Source organism: Balaenoptera borealis (assembly GCF_965194805.1).
Source record: "Balaenoptera borealis genome assembly, chromosome: 12".
Classification (NCBI taxonomy): Eukaryota; Metazoa; Chordata; class Mammalia; order Artiodactyla; family Balaenopteridae; genus Balaenoptera; species Balaenoptera borealis.
Window position 1 is genome coordinate 39,006,769 of NC_138869.1, and position 27,093 is coordinate 39,033,861.

Sequence of the window (27,093 nt, forward strand, 5' to 3'; positions counted from 1 at the left end):
GTGGAATTGCCCCCCGAGTGTCGGCACCGTGCAGAGTATCCTCGTGCCCATCAGATTCCAGCCGACAACAGCCCTAGGAGGGAGGCCGTCTCAGAATCCGTGCTTTGCAGACGAAGAAACCAAGGCTCTGAATTAAATCACATGCTCAAGGACACACGGCTCGACGGGGTTGGAGCCAGGATTGAATGCATCCTCCTAACCCGCACGCTATGTTGCTCCCTATTAAAATATGTATAATATCTACCACCTTTCTTGAGAGATGGATGAGGTGGAGACCTGTCTTCATGCCTTGTAGCACACAAAGAATGGCAGCAAGCCAAAGACAAGAACCCAAGCAGAGAAGAAGATCATTCAAGCCCTGACTCAGCACTGTTCTTGATGACAGTTAAGGTAATGGAAGCTACAAAACACAGCCAAGAAAATTCTTTTTTTTTTCCCTTTGCTGAATAGGATCTGGCTGTTTTGAGGGTCATTTAAAGGCCCTGGCTCGTTCCTTTAACAGTGCATTCCTTCCACACTGCTCGTGTGCTCTTCTTAGCACCACACCCCTCAGTCTGCCTGGCTCTACAGGGAGACCCCTGCAAGAGGGAAGTGAGGGATTATCTTAAAAATGAAGATAAACTTTCAAGTGTATTGCTAAGAGAAAAAGAAATTACCAGGCAGTACATGCAGTAGGATCCAGTTTTGAGTACAATATGCACGTGAATACATTTTCATAGAGAATGAGCTCTTTCTGGGCAGCAGAATGAGGGGTAATTCTATTAGCTTCAGGTCTGGAGAGCTAAGTGGTTAAGGGGCAAGTTCCTGAGCCTGGTGGCCTGGGTTTGAATCCCTGCTCTGCCACTTACTGCCTATGGAACCTCAGGTAAAATGAGTGAAGCTCTCAGAGTCTCAGATTTTTCATCTGTGAAATAAGGGTGCTAGCAGAACCTCTCCTCACAGGGCTGTTGTGAGGATGATATCAAATCATCCCTCAACTGTGCTCAGCATATTGTTTGGCACATGATAAGCACTCAATTCTCATATGTGGGAAATACCTCCACCTTCTGCCAGAGGTCATAATCCAGCTCCTGGTTTCATACCTAGTTAGGAGACCACCTGACCCGACCTCCTTCTACAGATACGGAATCCCAGAGGTGGCAATGGCAAAGCGCCGTGGGGGACCCAGGGCTCCAGCCACCGTTCTGGCCTTTCTCCCTCCCTTCAGGGACTTCTCCCCAGAGCATTCTTTGCATGAGGGTCTCCCCGTTACCACTTGTCGGTCCCCTCAGGTTCTGGGCTCTCAGACATGGAAACTCTGACTGTAAACAGCTGTGTCAAGGGAATCCAAACAAACCCTGTCAGAGACTCATAGTCTGAAAGGAATTCTGTTCCACCTAATTTAAGGCACTGACAACTCAGACTATAAAGAATTGCAGAAACTATTGCATTGTTACAAGAACCATGTCACAAATGTATGTTCTAATGAGAAATATTACATTAGATAAAGAGAGGGTAGATGGAATCTAGATCTAGAGAGACAGAGACTTATCTTAATGTGAAAGTTTGTTTTTTACTTTGAGTCACATAGGTATTTGACCAGGAGAAACAACTCCATGAGACAAATTTCGAGGACCTCCTATGGAATTTCCTTTGAACCTGTGCACCAGCAGGGGGTTTGAGGAAAAACAAGACAAGACTGAAGATGACTAGAAGTTCTTCAGAACTGTAAGTCTGAGTGCTGTGGAAGTAGACAGACCTCAGTTTAAATGCTTTCTCCTCCACTTGCTATGCTGTCTTGGACAAGTTACCTAACATCTCTGAGTCTTGGTTTCCTTGCCTGAAAGATGAGAACAATCCCTAACTCACACGGTAACTGTAAGAACATAAAAGACACAGCACACAAGGACCCAAGAATTCATTGAAATCAAACAGATGATGATCCCTTCCTTACTTAGAAAACTACATCCTAAAATCAGCAGTTTCTGTTTAAGGCTTACAAATTTAGTTTCATGATGATTTGCCTCAGAAGAAGAGGTATATGCACAAAATTTGGAAACTGAAATTATCCAGATGAGTTTAAATCCTATCTCTGCCATTTACTACCTTGTAACCCTGAATAAGTTGCCTCAGTTTCCTCAAGTCTAAACTGGGACTGATCATAATAACTAACTCAAAGGGTTAAGGATAAAGCTTGTAGAGTGCTGGGCACAGCCCCTAATATTCTAAAAATGTTGGCTATTTACTTTTGTTTTTATTTCTGCTTTTCTAAGATTTATTCATATAATTGCCTTGTACCTTTCTTCAATTTATGCTTGAAGTCAGAGCCACAGATTTTGCATTTTACAGCAAGGCACGTTTCCACTGCAACAATTTAATCCATATAAAACTTAGGCAAAAAAAATATGGAAATGTTTACTTAGATAAGCCCAAGAAACTGACATGAAAATAATACAACCAAATAGTTGTTTTCATTTTAAAAGCACCCTAACCCAGTCTAACACAGCTCAAAGGGTCCATCTGCAGACTAAAATGGAGAGATCACAAATACATCCAGTAGGAAATTACTGCTCAGCCTGCTCAGAAAGAGTCTATAAAGCCCCTGGCAGCCCAATTAAGTACGAATGAGGAGGGAATTAATGTTTATTAAGCATCTACTATGTGTCAAGGGCTACACTTATACGCTCCCTCTTATCAGTTACACGATTGCGGCCCCTGCACGCCTCGGTAATGGATACCAGGAACAGTGGGGTTCTTTATTCTACTGTGTTCTTTTTAAACATTTCATTGAACACAACAGATACCAACTCGTCCAGTCCTCTCAATAACCCTTCAAGGTAGGATTTACCATCACTTATTTAAAAGGGAGCTGAGGCACAGAGAAGCTAAGTAGACCTGCCGTAGGTCACATGACTAATAAGTAATAGAAGCAGGATTTAAACCTCAGCACTAAATTATGCTGTCTTGTCAGTAGTGGAGCTGATCCTGGTGTGAAGCTGCACCACCAAAGTGAATTAGCAGTGGGTCAGGCTATGCTGTGAGAATATTGTATTTTAGACTGCTACAGTGATTATCATATGTTTTGGGGGGGGTTGGGGGGGAGTAGGAATCTGACTATTATTAATATTACTATTTTTCTTGTTATTAGATTAGGTAATACATTCATGTAGTTCAAAATTCAGAAGGTACAAAAGATATCGAGTAAGTGCCCTCTATCCCTGCCCATGTAGTCAGTATCTTGCCCTGGAGGCAAACAGTGATATTAGTTTCTTGGGTATTTCTCCAGAAATTTCTTATGCACATAAAAGCAGATAAATAAACACACACACACTCACTCCCTCAAGGTAACATATTATTCATGCTTTTCTGCACCTTGTTGTTTTCCTGGGACCCTATATCTGCAGACCATTCCATCTATACAGAGAGAGTTTCCTTATTCCTTGTGAAAGCTGCCAAGTGTTCCATTGTGTGATTTGTCCTCTGTCAGACATTTAGGTTTTTTCCAGTTTTTTGCTGTTACCAACAATGCAGCAATGAATAACTCTTGTCTACAGATCATTTTTCATATTTGAAAGTACATCTGATAACATCCTAGAAGTGGAATTGCTGGGTTAAACAGTACCTCCATTTGATAGATAGTCCCTTCTCCTCTTCCACAGGGATTACCCAAATTTCAAAATCTGTGATTCCTGCCACTCTTATTTATGAGTGTCTGGATCTGTTTGATTTAAAATGCTTCTGAGTGAATGGATAAAGAAGATGTGGCACATATATACAATGGAATATTACTCAGCCATAAAAAGAAACGAAATTGAGTTATTTGTAGTGAGGTGGGTGGACCTAGAGACTGTCATACAGAGTGAAGTAAGTCAGAAAGAGAAAAACAAATACCATATGCCAACACATATATATGGAATCTAAAAAAAAAAAAAAATGGTTCTGAAGAACCTAGGGGCAGGACACGAATAAAGACGCAGACGTAGAGAATGGACTTGAGGACACGGGGAGGGGGAAGGGTAAGCTGGGACGAAGTGAGAGAGTGGCATGGACATATATACACTACCAAATGTAAAATAGATAGCTAGTGGGAAGCAGCCGCATAGCACAGGGAGATCAGCTCGGTGCTTTGTGATCACCTAGAGGGGTGGGATAGGGAGGGTCGGAGGGAGGGAGATGCAAGAGGGAGGAGATATGGGGATATATGTATATGTATAGCTGATGCACTTTGTTATAAAGCAGAAACTGACACACCATTGTAAAGCAATTATACTCCAATACAGATGTTAAAAAATAAAAAATAAAATAAAATGCTTCTGAGATTTCAACTGCTTCTCTCCATGATCTGAGATGCCGCTGAGGGCAACTTTCAACCACAACTCAGAATTTAGGACCTTAATTTTCATCGAAAGGGTATTTCCCACTGATTGGCTTTTAAATAAAGGTTCAAAAGTAGAATGTACAATTTTTTATATCAATAAAATACTGATTTTATTTGCTTTATATTTTGGGGTGCTGCCCAGGCACCACCTACGGTTACAGAGACAGCATCGCAAATGGCACCCCCTAGAGTTGTGCACAACTGTATATGGCGGCTCTGGTTTTGCCTATTTCATTTAGGAGAAGTGGGGAGGGGAAGGTGTTCTATTTCAGGTAAACACATTTGAGACCTCCCCCCTCCATGCTAAGTTTGACACAGTTTATAAATGCTGCTTGATGTTAATGATTGCAGCTGAATCTCAATCTTCCCCCAGGACATTTTAATAGCAATCTCAGATGACCTAGCTGAAATGAAACTTTAAACCTTGCATCAAAAGGAAGGCCAGATGTCAGTGGCAACTTGTCTTGGTCAAAGAACAGAACACAGAGTAATCACTGACCCACCAGCTTCCTGATTCCTGGTTGTTAAATTACTATCCATAGGAAGTTAGGTGGTGGTACACAGGGAGACCTGTCTGGGAGATGGAAGGGGTCAGCCTCATGGAGCCAAGTGTCATTAGATTTAGATACATTCGCAAGTGTTTATCACTCATCCTGGGAGATACCTCGAATTAGCTGGGCTTTGCTTTCCACCGAGCATCCTGATATCCTAAATTAGATCTGAGATCAAGCTGAAAATCACGGGCCTGGCCTGCAGAGGCTGTTGGAGGTTGGGGACTAGGGAGAATCTTTATACTAGCAGTGGGACAGCTTGTCAGCTGGGGTGTTGGGAATGAAATGCTGCAGAGGCTGCCACGTTCACTCCCCCCTTATCTGTGGCATCTTATCTTCCGCCTTCACAGAAGAGAGACCACAGAGGAGGCACGGGGAGGAGGAAGGATGTAAAAGTGCTGTGGATAGAGAAGGATCATGTCTAATCCCCAGCAGCCGTAGGAGCTCAGCTTGGGTGATAACGGGATCTAGCAGTAATCCAACCTCTCAACAAAGAGATTTAATATCCTGAGGGGTGAGATCCACTCAGCCTTTGCAGGGTCATCAGCTGATTTAATCCAGCCAGGTTTTTACCGATAGAGTGACTGTAAGCTCCTCTCTGCTTGGGTTTCCAGGACTGACAGCATTTTAAGAGAGTGAATGAACGAGGTAACTTACTTTCTGGCTGACTATATGTGATTTTTATATCTTAAAGATACAGTTTATTAAATAAACTAATTAGGCCCAATTTGCTGCTAACCATTTCTTTAAAGTCTAGAAGCCTATCACTTATGTCATTTCCCTTCATTACTGTGTAGTGTGGTGACATCTAGTGGGAGAAAGGGGAGTGGCCAAGCAGGAGCCTGAAAAAAAATTGTATTTTTAGTGACTCTATTTCCGTGAAGGTTAGAGAACTTGGGGTGGGCAGGGCCCAACTTAAAAGTCTCTTGCGTGTTTCCTCCATTGCTGATAACAAGTGTAGCCTTATATCCTTTTAAAACCTTTGTGACTTGATAAGGCAGAGAGGTGAGAAGTTAATAAACACTGTGCTGTCCAAAACACTTCTCCTACAGAAATGACTCTTGTTTTAGGCCTGAGAGAAGCCTGAAGAAAGCCATTCAAAGACTGGAAATAACTATGTCACTTAAAGCAAGTAGCCCCATGGCTGTGCTTTTGGACAGACTAGGAGACAGCCTAGTTAGTCTGATGTTAGGGAAGCTGAAAAGACTTCTCTGCCTCCCAAATGCTTCCTTCCTCACCTGTATCAATACCTGGGTCTCCATCACTTTGTAGCTCATTCCTTTGGTGCTGGAAAACCTTCTGCAGCCCTTAATAACACATACTAAGAGCTAATAACTCTGCCGTGGGTCGTAGTTTAAGCCTTGCTAACATTCCGAAGAAGGAAGGTAAATTAAAGATGGGACCAGCTGACTATTTACTAAAGGAGTGAAGCCATGGGTAATCACCAGTTAGATCCATTACACCTGTAACCTTCCTTCACTGATCCACCTGGCTTTCATTGTTGCTACAAAAAAAAGTTGCATGTCCTCCCAGCAGCACGGAACCTAAACAATCAGATGTTTGCCCAACTTGTTTTCCAAGAATTTGGAGTCAGCTGTGTCTAGTTGGAGCTCAAGCTGGTTAAGACTGGGTAAGACTGCTGACCCTCCAGCTGGGCATGTGCAAGTGTCCACTCGGTGACCTTTTGACATCAGAAGGCTAAAAACTCCACCCTCAGAACACGTGACTCCACCATTTTCTGAACACGCGTCCCAGGAAGAAGCCTATAGCTTAGTTACGCCTGCGTAGAACGATGATTGCCTCACCTTTTTCTTATCTCCAATCACCTTTCCCCACACCCCCCATGCCTCAGACCGCCCGGCCTCTTTATCCATAAGTACCCAAGCCCTCTTGTCTTCAGGGACATGGACCCCAGGCTTGTTCTCCCATCTCCTCGCTTGGCTGCAAACCTCGGCGTTTCAGCGTTTTGGCTGGCTGCATGCTGGGCAAAGGGACCTGGTTCGGTAACAGGTATGAGAAGGAGAATTTATATATTGGATCAAACTAGATGACCTTGAGAGTTCCTTGTATGGTTACAGCAACTAGCTGGGATCTAGATCTTGACGAAAGTGGAGCAGACGCAGCTGTGGGGAGAAGGATAGAGCCTAGGAAGGGAGAGATGGGATGGAGAGGAAAGGAAGGAGGAGCTTGCAATGGTTTTGTCACCTCCAAACCATTTTTACTCACGATACTTCTGTCACCTGATAAAGAGGAAAACCACAGGCCCAAAATGGGGTCGCTTGTGCTGAAGTGCACGATTCCAAACTTAAGTTTAATACCCGAGCTAATTGCAGCTTTAACCTTCCCCAGGAATGTAATCTTAATCGGCCAGCCTGGGATTTTCTGGTCAACATCAGTGAGGTAATCTGCCTGATAGACCCTAGGCATTTCCCCCAAATAAGGTGACCTGGCCTGAAAAAATCCTTTCTTTTCTTTTGCTAATAACTTCCTTGCCCCAACCTTCTTCTGCCTATAAAAATCTTCCGTTTTGCACAACCCCCTCAGACCACCCTTCTATTTCCTGGACAGGGTGCTGCTTGATTCAGGGATTTGTGAATCAAGCCAGTTAGCTCTTCAAATTTACTTGGTTGAATTTTTGGGTTTTTTTACACACCAAATGCATGGTGTCTTTTCCAACACTTCTCCAACTCTTTAAAACCAGGTAAGCGTCCTATAATTCAGTTTATTTATTTATTTTTCTATAATTCACTTTAATCCTAACACCTTCTACCTGGAGTTAGCATCGGATTCCACAGGTTAAGGGCTCAGTCCACAGGACTGCCCCCTACTTCATATGCCAGTTCCAAGACCTAGGCTGACACTTCTGACTGACCAGCTATACATTCAGGAGGTTCTCACGACCCCCACTTGAATGATTCACCAGAATGCTTTATAGGACTCAAGAAAGCACTTTACTTACTATCACTTTACTTACTATTACCAGGCTATTATAAGTGATATTATAAAGGATACAAATTAACGGCCAGATGAAGAGGTACATAGCATGAGGTCCGGAAGGGTCAGGAGCACAGGAGCTTCTGTCTCCTGGGATTGGGGTGGGTCACCCTCCTGGCACGTGGATGTGTTCACCAATCCAGAGGCTCGCGGAACTGTACCGTTTAGGGAGTTTTATGAAGGTTGCATTACAGAGGCATGATTGATTAAATCATTGGCCATTATTGACTCAACTCCATCTCCAGCCCCTCTCACCTGCCCAGAGGTCAGGTGAGTAAGGAGTAAGGCTGAAAGGTTCCAACCCTCTAGTCATGCCCTGGCCCCTCCACTGTGGTTATGTGTCCATCCTAGGAGCCCCCAGCCACCAACCATCTCATTAGCATACAAAAGGCACTCATCATTTCTGAGGTTCCCAGGACTTTAGGAGCTGTGTGACAGGAATTGGGGACTAAGATCAAATGGTTATTTTTTATTATATCACACACCCTCACACCTTGCTAAGGTTCTGACTTTAAGCACTCCAGGATAGTATTTTGTTTTTTTAAAAAAAACAACCTTCCTCACTAAACTTTGCCAGGACCAAACTACTCCACTGAGCCTTTTAATTTGTTATAAAAAGAGAAAAATCTGCCCTCAGAATCTGAAGAAGAGACTTGTGAATTATGTGACACGTTTGAATAAGAAAATATAGAATAGAATAATACATCATGATCAAGGGTGGCTTCTCAAGATGCAAAGTTGTCTTACCATTAAAAAATTAATCAGTGTAAATTCACAACGTTAAGATAATAAAGAAGAAAATCCATACAATCATTTGAATATATGTAGAAAAAAGCACTTGGCAAAATCCAATTCATGATTTTTTTTGAAACTTTCAGAAAATTGGGAATAGAAGGAAATTTTCTCAGTCTAATAAGAGTATGAAAAACCGGGGCTTCCCTGGTGACTCAGTGGTTGAGAATCCGCCTGCCAATGCAGGGGACACGGGTTCGAGCCCTGGTCCAGGAAGATCCCACATGCCGCGGAGCAACTAAGCCTGTGCACCACAACTGCTGAGCCTGTGCTCTAGAGCCCGCATGCCACAACTACTGAAGCCCATGTGCCTAGATCCCTTGCTCCGCAACAAGAGAAGCCACCACAATGAGAAGCCCACACACCGCAATGAAGTGCAGCCCCCGCTGGCCGCAACTAGAGAAAGCCTGCGTGCAGCAAGGAACACCCAACGCAGCCAAAAATAAATAAATTAATTAATTTTAAAAAAAATAGAAAGGAGTGGATATATGTATATGTAACTTATTCACTTTGCTGTGCAGCAGAAGCTAACACAAGCTAAATTAACTATACTCAAATAAAAATTAAAAAAAAAGAATACACCAGCTATGAAACAAAGAAAAAAGAAAGAACGAATAAGTCATTAAAAGCTCTGATGCTTGTATATCAGTTATCTGAAGAATTTACTACTGTGGGATAGCTCAGTCTATTTCAGAATATCATATATTAGTAAATTCACTTCTGGATACAACTTTTTTTTTTAATAAATTTATTTTTATTTTTGGCTGCATTGGGTCTTTGTTGCTGTGCGCGGGCTTTTCTGTAGTTGTGGCAGGAAGGGGCTACTCTTTGTTGCGGTGCGTGGGCTTCTCATTAGGTGGCTTCTCCTGTTGCAGAGCACAGGCTCTAGGCGCTCAGGCTTCAGTTGTTGTGGCTCGCGGGCTCTAGAGCACAGGCTCAGTAGTTGTGGCACACGGGCTTAGTTGCTCCGTGGCATGTGGGATCTTCCCGGACCAGGGCTCGAACCCGTGTCCCCTGCGTTGGCAGGTGGATTCTTAACCACTGTGCCACCAGGGAAGCCCACTTCTGGATACATCTTGACATTTTGTTTCTTCTAGCCTGGGATATGATCTTCAGGCTAAAACTCCAGAACATCAGCTATCTCTATAGATATATTGATAGACATCACAATGTGACCATCAGAAATTTATTTTCTAGTGGCAACAGGATGACAAAGAGAAAAAGACTTATATTTATTTCTGTTTGAACAACTCATCAAATTGATAGTAAATCCAATGAAAAGACAGTGTCTCCAAATGATGTTCTGTGGAGTTTGGTATTTGCAATGTATTCCTGAGAATAATGCACTTGATGCAGTAGCTGTAGATGATACCTACATGGTTAACTCTCTAACATTCACCCTTTTTCATCCCTAGGATTCTGGTAAGGATTGAAGGTGACGACATTTGTGATACACTTAACACAGTGCCCAACACATTAGGTAAATGCTCAGGAAATGCAGGCTACTGTTATTTTTTATGGAATGTGGGGACAGCATTTTAAAAAGTGTAACATGAGAGGCAAGAAGGAGAAAACAAGAAAATTATGTTTCTGTTAATCAGTCCACTCCCACTTACCATTTTCCAAAAAAGCATCCAAAACATTTGGTGTTAATTACCCAAGTATTTTGGGTTTTGCTTTCAGTTTAGTTCAAGATTTATATTTTTATCTTCCTTCATAAAATGAATACATAATACAAATATTCTCATTTTCAAAAAACTCAAACTAAATTGAAGCATGTAAGATAAAATGTGGAAGTTCCCCTAACTGCCTCCTACTCCTGTTCCATGTCCTCCCAAAAGATGTCAACCTGTATTTGTATCCCTCCAGTCGTTCAACTAACTATGAAATGGTTTTCACATCCATGGCCTCATCGTGGACATTTCAATGTAAGGCTTAGTTGTCTTAGTCATTGCATAACAACAAGTCCTCCCACAATAAAGTTTCCTCTACAGCTTTGGTAATCATCTCAATACGTTTGAAAGGATTTGACAAACCCACCCACCTCCATCCTCACAAATACACATATCTCTGGATTAATTTAGGGATTCAGGAGACTCAGATATACCAAGAGATTTTGGAGGCCCAATTCCATCAAAGAGCCTGGATACAGGAGACTTGAAAGCTCACTGCCATAGCCAACCAGGTGAGTCATATAATCAGCTGGAACCAGTTAATTTCTTGAGGCCTGCTGTCTGTCTGTCTGTTCTGCTCTGAGGAATCTAGTAAAAGGTAGACCACAATTTTTAAAAAGTGTCCTAAAGGGATTCCTCAAGGCTGGGAGGCCTCTCTTTCTTTGTCAATGCGAGTTACCACACAGGCCACTGAAATGTAGAATGAGGCTTTCAAAACTAAATGATTCCATAGCCAATATGCCAAGCAGATGATTAAAATGCAGCACATTACACTTGTTGCCCTTCTCCAGGTGGTTTTCTAGGCAGTCATTATATTTTGTGGGCTATCTGTCCTGTAGCTTTTGATATTCTGGAAGGATTGACGACATCCATTTCCTTTCAAATAGGGCAGTTTCCAATTTAGCTCCATTCAGCAACCTACAAATCAGTCTGCAAGGCACTGTGAGGAAAACAGACCTTGGCTATGTTGCAGGTGATTCAGCCGAGAAGCATGAAGTACAGAAACCTCTGAAACCTTTGATGAGAACAACATCAAAAGTGAGCTTCCCTTTGAGCAAGATACATGAAAGTGAAAACTTAGCTGACAGCATCACATCACAGGATTCTTTTTAAATAATGAGAAGAAATGAGACCAGGGCACTATTTATTTCCTCATTGCATGAAATTAGATCTCCACTAAGAAAAAATGCATGCATAAAAATAATCTGTAAATTCTTGCAAACTTTAAAAATCACAAAACATAAACAGTCACAAAATATTCGCATTTCTATAGCCTTCTATAGTTTTTTTTAAAGAGTTGGTTGTCTTCAAAAAAAAATCATACAAGTAATGTATTCATTTGCTGGGGCCACCATAACAAAGTATCACGAACTGGGTGGCTTAAACAATAGAAGTTTATCATCTCACAGTTCTGGAAGCTAAAAATCCAAATTCGAGGTGTCAGCAGGGTTGGTTCCTTCTGAGGGCTGTGAGAGAAGGATCTGTCCCATGCCTTACTCCTGGACTTGTAGATGGCTGTCTTCTTCCTGTGTCTCTTCATGTCATCTTCCTTCTATGTGTATCTCTGTACCCAAATTTCCCTTTTTATAAAGACACCAGTCATATTTGATTAAGGTACCCTAATGACTCACTTTAACTTGATTACCTCTGTAAAGACCCTATCTCCAAATAAGGTCACATTCTGAGATACTAGGGTTAGGACTTAAACATGTGGATTTGAGGGGGCTACACAATTAAACCCATAACAAGTAATTTAAAGTTCTAAAACTATCTTTGTGATATAATGCATATAGCATTTAGTGATATAATGCATTTCATCTTTAGTAATATAATGGAATATGATAAGACATTCCAAATTTTCCTTTGGAATCTATTTATAAACATAATTAGATTCAACAAAATCACAGTTGCAAGCTAGATAATAGTGCCTCACATATAGTAGATGTACAATAAATGTCCTGATTTGAATTTGATTCTCTCAGGACTTTAATAATGAATCTGCCAAACAGTGATTGGATCCCATGGAGTCAAGCAGGTTCCAAGTGACTACAAAACACTTTAGATCTCCAGCTGTTCAGACACAACATAAATTATCTGAATGCATTGGCCTGTGAACCTTTATTCTGTAGAGCTTTACGGTTAAATATGGCTATAAATCACCAAATTTTTTTCTGCCAAGATAATTGAATGAGACCAGATGAGAGAGAAATTTTGTTCTTTTAATTGCCACTGAAAATGCATGGTGCCACTTAAACCATGAAACTTATGTTGAGTCTACCAAAAGAAACAAAAACTTGCGATAAAATTGCAGTGCATCTGCAATTGGTCATAAAGGAGTTTCTGATCATCAAAAAGGAAAGGGGTGGGGGGAAGGGGAGAAGAAGGGGAGGGTACTAATTAACTGAGCCATGAAAGTTTTTGTAGTGGCCAAAAGCCTCCCAAACTTGATAAAAGACACGACTAGAAGCATCTAAGAGGCTCAAAGAACTCCAAGTAGGACACTACTTGGAGTGACTAAAGAGAACCACACCAAGAAACATAATCCAGTGTTTGAAAGGCAAAAACAAAGAATTTGGAAAGCAGCAAAAGAGAAGTGACTTGTCATGCACAAGGAATCCTGAGAAAGATTATCAGCAGATTTCTCATAAGAAAATTTGGAGGCCAGAAGGCAGTGGACTCATATATTCAAAGTGCTAGAAGGAAAAACTGTTAACCAAGACAGGATTCTTCAGATACAGGATTATCTGGCAAAACTGCTCTTCAAGAGTGAGGGAGAAACTAAGACATTTTCAGATAAACAAAATCTGAGTGTGTTCATTCCACTGTATGTATATACCACATTTTGTGTATCCATTCATTAGTGGATGGACATTTGAGTTGTTTTACCTTTTTGGTTATTATGAATAATGCCACTATACACATTTATGCACAATTTTTTGTATGGACATAGGTTTTCAGTTCTCTTGGGTATATACCTAGGAGTGAAATTGCTGGGTCATATGGTTAATCTGTGTTTAACTGTTTGGGAAACTGAAAGTGTTCTACAGAGTGGCTACACCATTCTACATTCTCATCAGCAATGATAAATGTTCCAATTTCTCCACATCCTCATCAACACTTGTTATTGTCGATCTTTCTTTTTTTTTAATTATAGTCATCCTAGTGTGTGATATCACTCACCTAGTATGTGAGATACTTCATGTGGTTTTGGTTTGCATTTCCCTGATTATTAAATGATGTTGAGCATCTTTTCATGTGCTTATTGGCCATTTTTATATCTTCTTTGAAGAAGTGCCTAGTCAGATCATTTGCCCATTTTTAAATTGGGTTATTTGTCTTTTTATTGTTGAGTTCTTTATATATTCTGGATGCTCTTATCAGATATATGAGTTATAAAAAATTTCCCCATTCTCTGTCTTTTCATTTTCTTGATAGTGTCCTTTGATACACAAAAGCTTTTAATTTTAATGAAGTCCAATTTACCTGTTTTTTCTTTGGTTGCCTGTTCCTGAGATGTCATATCTAAAGACATCACTGCCAAAACCAAAATCACGAAGATTTACACCTATGTTTTCTTCTAAGAGTTTATAGTTTTAGCTCTTAGATATTTAGACCTTTGATTCATTTTGAGTTAATTTTTATATATGGTATAAGTTATATGTCCAACACATTCTTTCACATGTGAATATATAGTACCATTATTGGAAAGACTATTCTTGCTCTGCATTGAATTGTTTTGGCACTCTTGTCAAAATCAATTGACCATAAATACATGGGTTTATTTTTGGACTCTGAATTCTGTTCCATTGATCTCTATGTTTATCTTTATGCCAGTCCTGCATTATCTTGATTACTGTTGCTTTGTAATAAATTTTGAAATCAGGAAGTGTGAGTCCTCCAACTTTGTTCTTTTTCTAGAATAAAGGCTATTTTGGGTCCCTTGACTTTCCATATGAATTTTGGTATTAAATCATCAATTTCTATAAAAAACCATTTGGGATTTTTATAGAGGTTTTGTTGAATGTATAGATCAATTTGGGAAGTATTGTCATCTTAATATTTAGTCTTACTATCTATGAACGAGATATCTTTACACTTATTTAGGTTTCCTTTCATTTCTTCCAGCAATGTTTTAGAGTTGTCAGTGTACAAGTCTTGCCCTTCTTTTGTTAAGTTTATTCCTATTTTATTATTTTTGATGCTATGATAAATGAAATTGTTTTCATAACTTCATTTTTGGATCATTCATTTCTAGTGTATAGAAATACAGTGGATTTTTATATATTAATCTTGAATCTTGCCATCTAGCTGAACTCATTTATTATCTCTAAGTGTGTGTGTGTATGTGTGTGTGTGTACATGCATGTGCATGAGTGTGTATTCCTTAGGATTTTCTACATACAAGAACAGGTCATTTGCAAATTAAGATAGTTTTATTTCTTATTTTTCAATAAGAATGCCTTTTACTTATTTTTCTTGCCTAATTGCCCTGGCTAGATCTTCTAATATAATGTTAATAGAAATGGTGAGAGTGAACATCTCTGTCTTATTGCTGATCTTATGAGGAAAGCATTTATTCTTTCACCCATTAAATGTGATCTTGGTTGTGCTGTTTTGTTTTGTAGAGCCCTTTATCAGGTTGAGGGAGTTCACATCTATTCCTTGTTTATTGACTTTTTATCATGAAAGGTTTAGATTTTGTCAAATGCATATTCTGCAACTATTAAGATGACATATGGTTTCTGCCTTTATTCCATTAATATGGTGTATTACATTAATTTTAGATGTTAAACCAAACTTGCATTCCTGGGATAAATTTCAATTTGTCATAGTGTATAATCCTTTAATATGTGGCTGGTTCAGTTTGTTAATATATTTGCTGAGGATTTTTTAATCTCTATTCCTCAGGCATATTGGTCTGTACTTTTCTTTTGATGCCTTTATCTGATTTTGGTATCAGGATAGTACTGATCTCATAGTATGAGCTGGGAAGTGTTTCTCCCTCTTCTGTTTTACGAAAGAGTCATGAAGAATTGGTATTAATTCTTTAAATGTTTGGTAGAATTCGCCAGAAAAGCCACCTGGTTCTAGGCTTTTATTTGTAGGAATATTTTTTATTACTAATTCAAGAAGATTGTTCAGTTCTTCTTGCCAGTATTGAAACTGGGATATTAAAGTATCCTACTATTATTGTTGAATTGTCTATTTCTTCCTTCCATTTTGCCAGTTTTTGCTTAATATATTTTGGGACTCTGTCAGGTGCATGTATGCTTATAATCGTTATATATTCTTGCTGTAGTGACACTGTTATCATTATAAAATGTCCTTTTTCTCTAGTGACAAATTTTGTCTTAAAGTCTGTTGTGTCTAATATTAGTATAGCCACTCCAGTTATCTTTTGGTTACTGTTTGCACGGTTTATCTCTTTCATCCTTCTACTTTCAACTTATTTGTATATTTAAATCTAAATATGTCTTTTATAGATAGCATATATCATGAGTTTTTTAAAAACCCATTCTGCTAATCTTTGCCTTTGAACTGGAGTGTTTAATCCATTTACACTTAATGTGATTTACACTTCTATTATTTGTTTTCTATGTCTTATGCCTGTTTTTTTTTTTCCTATTCCTCTATTAATAACTTCTCTTGTGTTAAATAGATACTTTCTGGTATACCATTTTAATTCCATTGTTGCTTCTTTTACCAGATATTTTGAGTTATTTTCTAATTGGTTGGCATGGGGATTATGATCAACATCTTAACTTTTAACAATCTAGTTTGAATTCATACCATCTTAATTTCAGTAGTGTATGAAAACTTTGCTCTCATATAGATCCATTCCTCTCTTCCTTTGGGCTGCTATTATCATATAAATTACATCTTTATTCATTATTTGCCCATCAATACAGATTTTATAATTATTGCTTAATACAGTTGTCTTTTAAATAAGTGGGGGGAAAGAAAGAAAAGAGTTGCTGAAACTGTGCACCTCAGATTGGGACTTAAACCCACGTGCCGGGACTCAAACCCAGCCTTAACCCTGCTTGGGACTTGAACCCCCATGGCTGGGACTCGAACCCAGCCAAAACTCAGATTGGGACTCGAACCCAGGCAGCCAGGACTCGAACCCTGCCAAAACCCACCGTCTTCCAACTGAGATCACACACCTGGTTTCAGGACTTAATGAAGCTTAGGTTCTTGATGTCTCATCACAGAAAGAATTCAGTGAGAGACAAAGTGATAGGTAAGAAGTGGATTTATTTACAGAGAAGCACACTTCATAGACAGTGTGGGCCATCTCCGAAGGTGAGAAAGGCACCAGGGTATAGGATTGTCAGTTTTTATAGGGGTGGGTAATTTCATAGGCTAATGAGTGGGAGGAGTATTCCAGCTATTTTAGGAAGGGGCAGGGATTTCCAGTAACTGGGCCACTGCCCACTTTTTGATCCTTATGGTTGGCCTTGGAACTGTCTTGGTGCCTGTGGGTTTGTCATTTAGCTTGCTTATGTGTTACAGCGAGTGTATACTGAAGCTCAAGGTCTAGTGGAAGTTGACTTGTCCACCATCTTGGACCCATTTGATTCTAATCAGTTTATGTCAAGTTCTTGGGCTATGTCATTCTTTCAAAGGTTGTGCCCTGCCCCCTTCCCTCCTGTTTCATTACCAACAAAAATACATTTATACTGTCTTTTATATTTACCTATGTGGTTACCTTTATTAAACTGTGGAGAGGTGATCCTCTTTGATTATCCAGGTGGGCCCTAAATCTAATGACAAGTGTCCTTATATGATACACACAGAGAAGACAAAGAGGAGAAGGCAATGTGAAGACAGAGGCAGACATTGAAGTGGTATGGCTACAAGCCCAAGAACACTGGGCAGCCACTGTAAGAGAGCAAAATTTGCTACCCAAAAATGTCTCTCTGGCATGTAGATTATCGTGACGCCAAGCTGTCAGGGAGGAAGAAATTTTCCTCTACACTTTTAGGTTCCTCTGGCTGGTCTAAGAATTAAATTGACATGAGACAAATTAACAGGAGAAAATCAAATGCTTGATAACATATATACTTGAAAGAGAACCAGGAAAACTGACTAACTCCCAAAATGACTGAAACCCTCACCTTAAATACTATACTCAGCTAAAGACAAAAGAGGATACTGGGGGTCGCTGTCTGGGATTTCAAAAGGGAGGAAGGCAATTGACATGGAGAAGGAAAAGCAAATGTTTGGTAAACAAATGTTTGCTGGGACAGGCAAAGACAATGGGACACAGAGAGGAATTTTAACTTTGCTGGCTCCTCCCTGTTTACAAACCTAGTTCACACTAGTTATCTATGGTGATAGCTCCCTTCCTGGGACAGGCTCTCTATCTACATTCTTTAGGCAGCTGTGGGGAAGGCCAAAGTTTCTTACTGAGTCTTTTAGACATTGATTTTTTTCAGTGCAAAGCAATCTGCATGCCAGAGAGATATTTTAGGGTGGCAAGTTTTGCTTCCTTACACTGTCAGAAACTAGAAGAGGCAAGGACTTGTTCTGCCCTAGGATCTCTGAAGTGAAGGTCTTCCAGATTCTGCCTTTCTAGCCTTCAGAATGTGAGAGAATAAATTTCTATTGTTTTAATCTACCCAGTTTGTGGTCATTTGTTACAGCAGCCCTAGGAACTAATATACCAAGCTCTTTATTTCTTTATATGGATTTGAGTTACTCTCTATGGTTCTCCTTCTTCAGTCTAAATGGCAATGTTCGTTATTTCTTGTCAGGCAGATTTCATAGCAATAAATTCAGTTTTGTTTATCTAAAAATATTATCTTAATTTCTCCTTCATTTTCGAAATATAGTTTTGCTGTATATACAACTCTTGGTTCACAATCCTTTTCTTTCAGCATGTTGAATATATCTTCCCATTACCTTCTGCGCCCATGGTTTCTAATGAGAAACCAAGTGTTAATCTTATTGAGGATTCCTCATACATAAGTAACTTATCTCTTGCTAGTTTTAAGATTCTCTGTTTCACTTTGGATTTTGACACCCAGATTAATTATTATATATCTATGTGTGGATCTCTCTGATTTTATATTACTTGAAGTTATTTTAGTTCTTGGATATATAGATTAATATTTTTCATCAAATTTAGGGAGTTTGGGGCCATTTTTTTCCCTTGAACAGCTGTATTTTTTTTTAAGTTTTTGAAAAAAATATATTTTCCTTTATTTATTTTTATACAGCAGGTTCTTATTAGTTACCTATTTTATACGTATTAGTGTATATATGTCAATCCCAATCTCCCAATTCATCCACCACCACCCCCACCCCCATCCCTGCTTTCCCCCCTTGGTGTCCATATGTTTGTTCTCTACATCTGTGTCTCTATTTCTGCCCTGCAAACTGGTTGATCTGTACCATTTTTCTAGATTCCACATATATGCGTTAATACACGATATTTGTTTTTCGCTTTCTGACTTACTTCACTCTGTATGACAGTCTCTAGGTCCATTCACGTTTCTACAAATGACCCAATTTCGTTCCTTTTTATGGCTGAGTAATATTCCATTGTATATATGTACCACATCTTCTTTATCCATTCGTCAGTTGATGGGCATTTAGGTTGCTTCCATGACCTGGCTATTGTAAATAGTGCTGCAATGAACATTAGGGTGCATGTGTCTTTTTGAATTATGTTTTTCTCTGGGTATATGCCCAGTAGTGGGATTGCTGGGTCATATAGTAATTCTATTTTTAGCTTTTTAAGGAACCTCCATACTTTTCTCCATAGTGGCTGTATCAATTTACATTCCCACCAACAGTGCAAGAGGGTTCCCTTTTCTCCACACCCTCTCCAGCATTTGTTGTTTGTAGATTTTCTGATGATGCCCTATTTTTTTTAATTTTTAAAAATTTTATTTTATTCATGTATAGTTGATTTACAATGGTGTGTTAAAGGGCCATTATTTTTTTCAAATGTTCTTTCTGCTTCTCTCTCGTCTCTCCTTCTAGAACTCTCATTATGCATAAGTTAGTATGATTGATGGTGTTCCACAGGTCTCTGAAACTCTGTTCACTGTTCTTCATTCTCTTTTCTTTATGTTCCTCAGATTGGATCATCTTAACTAATCTATCATTGATTCTTTCTTCTGCCTGCTCAACTCTGCTGTTGAGTCACACATTCTAGTGAATTTTAATTTCAGTGACCATAATTTTCACCTTTAGATTTGTTTTTATCTTGTTTAAAAATAATTTCTATGTCTTTATTAATATTTCTGTTTGTTGAGACATTATACTTTCCTTTAGTCCTTTTGACATTGCTACTTTTAGCTTTTTGAACATATTTTAAATAGCTTATTAAAGTCTTTGTCTAGTAAGTGTAACATTTGGGTTTTGTCAGGATCAGTTTCTTTCTTTTGTTTTTTTTTCCCCTATGGGTCATACTTTCTTGTTTCTTTGTATGTCCTATAATTTTTTGTTGAAAATTGGACATTTTAAAGAATATAATGTTGAAATTCCACAAATAAGATTCTTCTTCCTCCTCCAGTTTGTTATTGTTGCTGTTTATTGTTTGTTGAATGACTTTTCTAAACTAATTCTGTAAAGGCCATTGTAGCCCCTGAAGTCTCTGCCCAGTTAGCTTAGTGGTCAGCTCAAAGATTCCTTTAAATGTCTGGAATCAATACGTTTCTGACTCTTTGCTGAAGCACCCTGTATGTCTTGGGGCACACCTTCAATGTTCATTCAGGCAGTTAGCAATTCTCTCTTACTCTTCACTCACTGCTTGTGCAGGTTCTCAAGGTTGAGAGCTTAGGGCCTTGTAAGGTCTTTCCTGAGCACGCAAACAGCCTTAGGCATGTGCAGAACCCTAACCCCTACAGTTGGCCTTCTAGATTCCCAGAAACTTGTCAGAGCTTTTCAAAGTACCTATGGGCTCATTGCCAAGTTTTTCCTTTTAAGTTTTTTGGTTACCCTATTGTTGGCCCCAACTGTTATTCCCTGTCTTCGGCAGTCAAAAAGTTAATCAATTGCTTTTCATTGTTTTCAACAAATGCCCCTGGGAAAAATCTTTTCCACACTTTGTGAGTTCTGCTAGCCTTGCAAATGGTGTCTTCTAGGGAACCTCCAGACAGGTCAAATAATGACAGTTTTCTGTGACTGAGGCTTTAAACGTACTCCAACACCATTCTGCTAGGCTGTTGGCTCTCAAGGCTACTGCGGAACTGGAGAGGTGGGACTGGGAATAGGTCAAGTTAACATGCCAGAAGGATTGCTATTCTTACTGATATTCAGCCATTTTTGAATAAAGACTATCCAGATTGCTGTAAGCTTTTGGTTAATTTCCACAGTTTTGAAAAAGTTGATTCTGACATTTTTTGTCAGTATTCTTATTGCTTTTCTGGAGGAAAGAATTTTTGGAGATCCTTACTCCACCATTTCTGCTGATGTTTTCCTAATGTATTATTTTTATGATTTTTTTAACCTAAAAAAAAAATTACGTTTTTTAAAGTACTCTGGTAATAAGATGATGGTGAAGGTACTTCACTTACATGATTTGGTACTTTCCTAGTTACCAGAAAATATATCACATTATTATTCATCACATCACTAGAACAGTAGATTTCTCTCCCATGGACACAAATTTTGTTGGTTTTCTCTTCTTTATTCAAAAGTTTTATTTTTATTAAAATGTTGTGTTCCTCTACAGATTAAAAGAGATTTATCAAGACATATCAACCAACTGCAGTATATTTCAATCTTGATTTGAAAAATAAAAGCTGTAAAAATATTTTGTGACAATTAGGAGGGGAGTTTTGAACATTGGACACTTAATGATACTAAGGAATTATTGTTAATTTTTATTGATGAGAAAGTAGCTTTAAGATTATATATTTTTAGAGAGATTTTGTCTTTTAAAGATGCATACTGAAATATTTATAGATGAAACTATATGTGTCTAGGATTTGCTTCAAACTAGTCTGTGGAAATGGGGGAAAGTGGGGGGCAGTATGGATGATACAAGACTAGCTATGAGTTGTTAACTGTCTAAACTCCATAAAGGGTACAAAAGGGTTCATTATACTAGTCTACTTTTCAATGTTTGAAATTTTCCCTAACAAAAGGGTTGGTGTTTTTTTTTTAATTATTTTTTAAATTTTAATTATTTATTTTATTGAAGTATAGTTGATTTACAAAGTTGTGTTAATCTCTACTGTACAGCAAAGTGATTCAGTTATACATATATATACATTCTTTTTCATATTCTTTTCCATTGTGGTTTATCATAGGATATTGAATATAGTTCCCTGTGCTATACAGTAGGACCTTGTTGTTTATCCATTCTATATATAATAGCTTGCATCTACCAATCCCAAACTCCCAACCCATCCCTCCCCAACCCTCCCCTAGGCAACCACAGGTTTGTTCTCTCTCTCTCTTTTTTTTTTTTTTTTTTTGGACGCACTGTGTGGCATGCAGGATCTTAGTTCCCGGACCAGGGATCGAAAGGGTTGGTGTTTTTGTTTTTGTTTTTGTTTTTAATGTATCCTTCTTCAAGCCTGGGCCTGTAAGGAATTTCAGCAATTTCTACTGGGTATGTTGTAAGCAAAGGTTTCAAACAGGTGACTCTTGGGCTGTATTCGGCCCATAAACATGTTTTGTTTGGCTAGTATCATGGGGGTTTTTGTTTGTTTTGTTTGTGTGTTTATTTGTTTGATTTTGTGTTTTTTGTGTTTTTTTTTTCTCTCCACGCCACATGACTTACAAGATCTCAGTTCCCTGACCAGAGACTGAACCCAGGCCACGGCAGTGAAAGCCAGGAATCCTAACCACTAGGCCAACAGGAAACTCCCCCAGTATCATGTTTTTTTAAAAACTATGAATTAGTTACTAATATTTTAACATTTTAAAACAGGGACATTTTGGATAATCATCCAGATTTCAAGCTTCTCTTGAAATCATCAGAAGCTCTGGCTACAATGGATCCCCATCCCACATGGTGACAAGTGGCTAGAGCTGAAAATTTTCTGTCCCCTTTAGAGAGGAAAGGTACTCTCTGTCTGCCACAGTTCCCACCCAAGTGTGCCACTCCTGCCGTATTGTGCTTCAAGGGCTTGTTGGTAATAGGAGATGACGGTGAACAATAATCCAAAAGTTTATTTGAGTTTAGTCAGTGTATAGTGCAGCTATCCATTTGGTTCTGAAGAACAAAAATGACTTAAGATATAATATGTTGCCAGTATACAAAGCATTCAAAAGAGGCAAGGAAATATCCTCTGCAACTTGATGCCAGTTAGAACATTTCTAATGTGAGTCTACCAGCTGGGTTTTAACAGGTAGACAACAAATCTGAGTCAATGACAAAACAATTGTCTTTCATAAGATAAACTATGGAAACAGCATGCTTAAAAAAACATCAGCCAATTCAAGTTAATTCCATCATAAGTCTTACTAGGTTTAAGGTATGTGATCATTTGGAGATTCAGCTGAAGTGAAAGGATTTCTGGATTGACAGATGCAATCTCATCATACATCCTTCATTTCATTTCTAGCTCCTTACTGCTCCTGTCAAAATACTCTTTACCTCACAGGATATACTTCAACCATCACTTCTCAGGAATCCTTTTCTGATTCCCTCCAGGTAATGCGTGCTCTCCCTCCTCCTCACCCCATGGGCACTTAGCATGCAATTCTCTTAGGGCACTTGACCTTCCTCAATCTTATATTATGCATTCTCTTAGGGCACTTGACCTTTCTCAAGCTTATATTAGTCATTTGTGCTTTCATCAACCCCCCTCCTTCTTGTGGAGAATGAAAGGGACTCTTTAATGGCAGGGACTCTGCAGCCAGACCGCCTGGGTTATGATCCCAGTTCTACCATTTGTTAAGAGTAAACAAGTTACTAAATGTCTCTAAGCCTCAATTTCCTCATATATAAAATGGAGACAAGAACATACCAACTTCCTAGGGTCGGTGTGAGGGTTCAATGGAATAATACATGTGTATCAGTATGCTAAAATGGAAGTCTTGACTGAGGCACCTGGATAAAATAGATCTGATATTTTAAAACAGGAACTAGAGCAACCTGTATCTTTTCTTAAAGTAGCCATCTGGAAACCAGTTTCTTAACTCTTAAGCTGTTCATGTGGGGATACAAAAGTAGAGATTGAGGAGAAGTTTTAAAAGAAGACTTCTGTGGAGATAGCTATTCTGTGAATGTCACCCACTCTACGGAGAATGCCCTCCCTACTTTCATCTCAAGTCATGAAGAAACCACCTGGACAGATGAATATGCATCCCTAAATTTTGGAAGGACTGTAATGTGCTTATTATATTATTTAAGACTATGCAATTCTGTTATAGAAGACAAGAAAAATGAATAGGATGGAGGTTAAAAAGATAGTATATTAGTAACATCGAAGACATGTTAAGGATAATAAGTGGATTATATGATTCTTAAAAAATGGAACAAGAGTATGTTTTATGGATAGAAAAGGATGGAAAGACCAAGTCATAAGGTAATGGATCATGCCACCTCCAGACTGACAGGTATGTTACCCCTAAATTGTTCATCCGCCTGTGATATCCATTACGGTCCCGTTATGAACCCAGTGTGCTCTTCCCAAGAGACACTCATAAAATCCATTGCTGCTCAACAAGCTAACTGGAAAGCTATGGCTAATGGCCAGGACGCTGTGTCTCTGACAGAGGAAGCATATTGGCCCTAAGCACTGTCTACTGAAAAACATGCACAACCTGAAAGTCAAGAATTGTGTTTTATTTGGTGGACTTTCTGAGGACTTCAAGCCTGGGAAACAGCCTCTCATATATCTCTAAAAGACTGCTCCCAAGGGGTAAGGGAGGAACCAGGATATATAGGAGTTTTGCAAAAAGACCAGGTAGTCAGAACATCAAAAAATTACTGTTAATTAAAGAAAATTAGATATCTCAAGTTAAATGAATTTAGCACTTTTCTTTGTATGGGAAGATGCAAGAGTCTGGGCCTATTGACATCATTCCTTTGATATGCACCTTAGCTATCTAGGGCCACTATCCTGTTCTTTCCCATCCTGAGTCTCCCCAGGGCTCACTGTCCTGGGTGGCTATCGCGGCTTGATGGCTGCAACATTCTTTGTTTACTGATATGGCTGGCAACATTTTTCATTCACACGCGAAAGGAAAAAATACCTTAATTTTCAATCAAGATCAGGAGTTTTACTTTTACTTAGCACTGGACATTCTTATTACTAAATTGACACCAAGCATATGACCTATGAGAAACCAGAGAAGTCATAGGGCTTGCCTAAGTTTTCACTTGGGAACATAGAAGAACTAGTCCCACTGAACAAAAAGAAAGGAGTGATGGAAGAAAAAAATAAAATTATTGATCACAACCCCTAAGTTTTGCTTGTTCAATACAATGTTTACGTATGGAAACTGCTTAGAACAGTACCAAGCACAAAATACTAAATAAATATTAGCTATTATTACTATCTGTGCCATTGCTACCATGATATCTTGTACACAGTAACAGCCTGATAAATCTTTATCAAGTTAAACTGAATTCAATTCAAGTATTCAAGGGGTTGTTGCATATTTTATCGGATCTTTAAGGTCCAGAGCAAAAAGTAAAGTGCCTAGAACATTTCTGAAGCTCTCTCCTGAAATCCACAGCTCATTAAAAAGAAAAGGGAATACCCTAAAGCCTCCAGAGGTCTTTTTTTTTTTTTCTGGGCTGACATCATAAAAACCAGGCAAGCTCTTAAATAGGTGTCATAACATCCAGAGGATCAAAGGAAGCCATTTCCTCTACTAGTCTTAGATTTCAAAAATAATTTCTTTAGCCCTAAAGCTGAGATCCTGCTTATTTGGGAGTGAGAGCTAAAGGAAACAAATTGCCCATAGAGAATAGTCCAGAGCATACTTGTGGGCCCTATATGGACAGACCCCCACCTCGGCCCTCAAATTTCCCTGACCCTTGTAAAGCCTAGGCATAAACCAGGCTTTCTCACTCTGTTATCGAAGGCAGCTCAAATTTACACTTCACTATATCCATATTGAAAAGAAATTACTTATTTTCAGCATTGATTCCCTGCTTGCTATTTCCAGAGAGTGCCTTCCAGCAAGGAGGCAAAAGTCATTGAGATGGACTCTAATTTCATCCCCTGAAAATAAGGCTCAGTTGCTTAAGGCTAAATTCTATTTTAAAGAAAGGCACATTAGATGAAACACTCATATGGGAATTTTTTGGATTTTTTTTTAAATTGGAGTATAATTGCTTTACAATGTTGTGTTAGTTTCTGCTGTACAGCAAAGTGAATCAGCTATACGTATATGGATTTGTTTTTGTTTGTATATTTTGACAACTTTTTTTTGCCATCATATCAAATACTATAAATTTTCTTGCTTCATGGGCCTTTTTTTTTTCAGCATGGGCAAAATACTGGTAAGATGATTCTACCATCTATCAACAATCAGTCAGCTGCCCAAAAGAAGGTCTAAAGATCTATAAAGGTCCACATCCCCATTTGAACTCTTTTTAAAAGGATTTTATTTAGCAGTATGATAGAACTCTCTGAAAAAGCACATGTCTAAAATGAAGGTTTTTATTCAGTAACCTTGCCAATAAACCATTCACAAAATTAACACATAAGTCTTCATTTTGATAAGCAGTCAGAATTATTTTGAGCTAATAGCAAGGAATCTGAAACTGTTTACTTGATTCTTACTGGACTCTATTCATACTAAGAGAAAACCAAAAGCACTGACTAACTCACTTGAGTGGGGTTCCCATGTGTATGCTGTGTGTACTAAAGCAATCAGGCAAAGCAAAGACAACCTATTAAATAAAATGACTTTAAAATGTACTCTGAAAGTTAACAACTACCTGAGTAAACTCTTTGGTTATTAATTTTCTATCACTTCTACTAGTAAAAAAATATTTTTAAGAATTACCCAAGCCGTTAAAATGAGACTAGAGATAAACCCTCAGTTTCTAACAAATGTATATTTAGGGTGGGGGAGGGATGGACTGGGAGTTTGGGGTTAGTAGATGCAAACTATTACATATAGAATGGATGGACAAGATCCTACTGTATAGCATAGGGAACTATATTCAGTGTCCTGGGATAAACCATAATGGAAAATAATATAAAAAAGAATGTACATATAGGTGAAACTGAGTCACTTTGCTGTATAGCAGAAATTAACACAACATTGTAAATCAACTATACTTCAATTACAAAATATTGATGTTTATTTCTAATTAGAAAAGGAATACATGTTTATTGCAGAAAATTTGAGAACTGTAGAAAAACACAAAGAAAAAATTACAGCTCCCATAATTTTTAGTGTATTTCCAGATACACACATTTTTTTGCATTGATATCATACTTTACATACTGTTTCATAAATGCTCCTTTCACTCAACATATCATAAATAATTTCCCACTATTTTAATGTACACTATGCTATGTATTCCAAAATTTAGCTAATCTCCCACTATTGCAGTTACATGGCTTTCATTTTTTCTTTCCATTGCAAATAACACTGGGGTAAATATTCTTGTAAATCTGTTTCAACATCTCTCATTGTTTCTTTAGAATGAATTCTAGAAATAGAAATGTTGGATTATGGATATGAACATTTTCAAGGCTTATGATAGAAAATGTACTTTAGTGGGATTTTTAAAAAAATTTTTACATTTCTAAAAACAGTGACTCAATTGAAATGGCTAGAGTCATAT

The 27,093-nt window shown here is 38.5% G+C and overlaps 1 long non-coding RNA gene across 1 annotated transcript in view; it reads left to right on the forward strand.

Moving 5' to 3' along the window:
- The window catches only part of LOC309608308, a 72,453-nt gene extending 59,597 nt beyond the window's left edge, over nt 1-12,856 (forward strand). Inside the window, exon 3 of the long non-coding RNA XR_014232798.1 lies at nt 1,571-12,856. This is a non-coding gene — a long non-coding RNA (uncharacterized lncRNA). The remainder of the gene's footprint in view (nt 1-1,570) is intronic.
- Nucleotides 12,857-27,093: the final 14,237 nt, after the last annotated feature.